A 3,064-nucleotide genomic window follows, 5' to 3' on the forward strand; every position below is an offset into this window, starting at 1 on the left:
GTCCTTTTGTCCCTCTGTGGGGGGTCTCTCCCACTAGGTTTATATCTGGGACTCTCCACCATTTGACCTTAGAACTGAAGAAGCTTCTTGGATGAGAGGTGAAACGTCTTCAAGCAACTTAAAGAAGTCCAGACGCTTTTCTTTGCAAGCTCCTTTGACTACGACGACCTGGATGACTGAGAACCTTCACAGACAAGCCTAGTAATGTTAATGTCTAGTTCATGAAAACAAATGAAAACCTACAATAACCAGTTGGCAATGTCTGCCCACAGTCCCACTGAGACATGGGATAGTGTCTCCCACACCTGAATCAATGAACTAGTGTAAAGTCAAGTTCCAGGAACAGCATAAAGTCTGACATCATCTGAGGATTTGATCCTCGTACCTAAAAGCAGTCAGGGTGCACTGGGTTAACCCTGTAACGCCAAGTGGATCATATTTGATACATTAGTTTTTTACCTTAAAAACCTGACACACACAATCAGATACACACAGTGTTACTGTGAACAAATTGCACAATATAGCAAAAATGACACAAATTGAAACATAAATTATATTATGATATATTATAATCTTATTTTTTGTTATTTGTTAGAAGGTTCAATAAACACTTGAATTTGAATTTTCTGGCAAGTATTTCATGGTTCAGGCTTTAGAGGGTCAACACATGGAAGTCTGTGTGACCCCTCCGAAGATATGCATCCCCAGACCATCACCATCCCACTGCCACACCAGTCATGCTGGATGATGCTGTAAATGTATAACATCTGCCACAGACTCCAGACTGTTTCATGTTTCCACATGTATTCAGTGTGAACCAGCTCTTATCTGTGACGAGAACAGGGCAGCAGTGGGAGGACCTGCCAGTTCTGCTGTTTACAGGTGAAGTCTAGTTGAGCTGCATGATGGTGGACAGTGAGCACAGGTCCCACTAAAGGACATCAGGACCTCTTGCCGCCCTCATAGAGTCTGTTTCTGACAGTTTTGTCAGAAACATGCACATAAATAGACCACTGAAGGTCATTTTGTATTGGTCATGCTGCTGGTTCTACAGGCTTGTCCAGCTTTCCTCGTGTAATGGCCTGTATGTCCTTCACACTCTTGAGACTGTACTGTGAGATGCTGCACATATGATCATGCCTTCCTGGAGGAGTTGAAAAGTTATGCTACCTCAATGAGGTGCAGGTACTGTCTCATGCTACCAGTAGTGACAAGGACAGTAGCAAAAAGCATAAATATAGAAAAAACTGTCGGGGGGGATAAGGAAAGAGCATTGGTGTATAGGAAAATTATCCCCTTTTGGGGGGGGGGATTGCCTTGTTGTTGCCCTTCCAGTCTACTTATTGCTACTTTTATTTACACCAAAGCAGGTGAAATTGATTCACTTTCTAATTGGACATGTTGACAGCTGAAGTTTGACTGTCTGTTATACTGTGATGATCAAGTCTTCCTTTTGTGAGCAGTGTAAATATGATCCAAGAAAAGTCCTTTATTCAATTTCTCTCTTAAATCCACGTGTTTGCTTAGTGCAAATCATCTACACATAATAATAATAATGGATTGGATTTATATAGCGCTTTTCAAGGCACTTAAAGCGCTTTACAATACCACTATTCAGTCACTCTCACATTCACACACTTGTGGAGGCAAGCTACAGTTGTAGCCACAGCTGCCCTGGGGCAGACTGACAGAAGCGAGGCTGCCATATCGCGCCATCGGCCCCTCTGGCCAACACCAGTAGGCAAGTAGGGTAAAGTGTCTTGCCCAAGGACACAACGACCAGGACAGAGAGCCCAGGGATCGAACCGGCAACCTTCCGGTTACAGATGCGATTCCCAACCCCCTGAGCCACGGTCGCCCATAAGTTAACTCTGTGTGCTGTACACATTGTTTGAAGCCCAGGTACACGGATACCATTACACAGATAGAAGTGTACATCTCAGAAAGTATGTAAATATGAGATCTGAGGACCTGAAAGTGTAGAGCTAGTCACTTAAATTGATAAATGGTTTCAGTTATTGCCCTTTTTTTTTTTAATATTGAGTGATTTGTGACCAAAGTGCTTCAATACGAGATATAAAATAAGACGTAAGAATGAGGATGTAAAATGAAAATTAACTGAACTGAGCAAAAGATTTCATTGGTTAAGTTAGTTGTTCCAGTTGTTCTATTCCATTTTGATGAGTCTCTTTAAAATCATGTATTAGACTCATCCACATATTTGTTTCCTGCTTACTTCTTAGATTTTATAATTTATTCTCATATGATCGTTTCATTGTTACCAATAGAAATGCTTTTAGGTGGAGTTAATTATTCAGACAAACGGAAGAAGAAGAAAATCCCACCTGCAGATGACATGTGTTTCAGCCTCTCCCTGTGTTACCTCTGCAACCTTCTCGTTCGAGTGTAAATAGCCATGGGTGAAATGTGTGTACTTTGTTATCTTTCACTTCAGTTCTTAAAGGTCCCGACACCAGGACAACGGGCTGCTGCTGAACCCGACTGCTGCCGGCTAGTTACCCCGGTAACAGTTGCCGTGCAGCAGGACCCCAATACCGTGACTTCTGAAGTTTGGCTGAGCAGCAAATCATCAGAGCTCCCATGAGTAAACCAGGCTTCCTCCTCTGTCCTTTCTCCGCTTCTTCATCTCTTTCCTGAAACTCACTCCAACTCTAGAGCTGCACCCTGCTGTGTTTCTGCACTAATGTTGTAACACAAAGGATGCAAAGATTAAAGCGCTATCAAGGTTTATTAGAGTGGAAGCCCCCCCTCTTTCCCCCACACACCTTATTGCTCATACTGTTGATTCCCACAACCAATGTAGAAGACAAAAGCTGGGGTTGAGTTATCTACAGCGCTGCTTGTGAAATGCACCTCATAGCAGCAGGGATACCTTGATAGCGTTTATCTCTCCCTGCACCACTGACTCTTGATTTTTATTTTCTGGGTGTTGCCCTCCACTGAGAAGATGAGGTTCTTTAAGGAACTAACGGCTAATTACTTTACAGGAAGTACTTCCAGGGTGGCTATTAACAAGGCAATCTAAGCTTGAACTTCAACTAAA

At 42.7% G+C, this 3,064-nt stretch overlaps 1 protein-coding gene across 1 annotated transcript in view; it reads left to right on the forward strand.

The window, feature by feature from the left end:
- Nucleotides 1-3,064, forward strand: part of LOC102207058 (serine/arginine repetitive matrix protein 3-like) — an 18,075-nt gene that overhangs the window by 12,595 nt on the left and 2,416 nt on the right. The window lies entirely within an intron of this gene.

This window comes from Pundamilia nyererei, unplaced genomic scaffold (assembly GCF_000239375.1).
Source record: "Pundamilia nyererei isolate P.nyererei 1_Seehausen unplaced genomic scaffold, PunNye1.0 scaffold00080, whole genome shotgun sequence".
NCBI classification, from domain to species: domain Eukaryota; kingdom Metazoa; phylum Chordata; class Actinopteri; order Cichliformes; family Cichlidae; genus Pundamilia; species Pundamilia nyererei.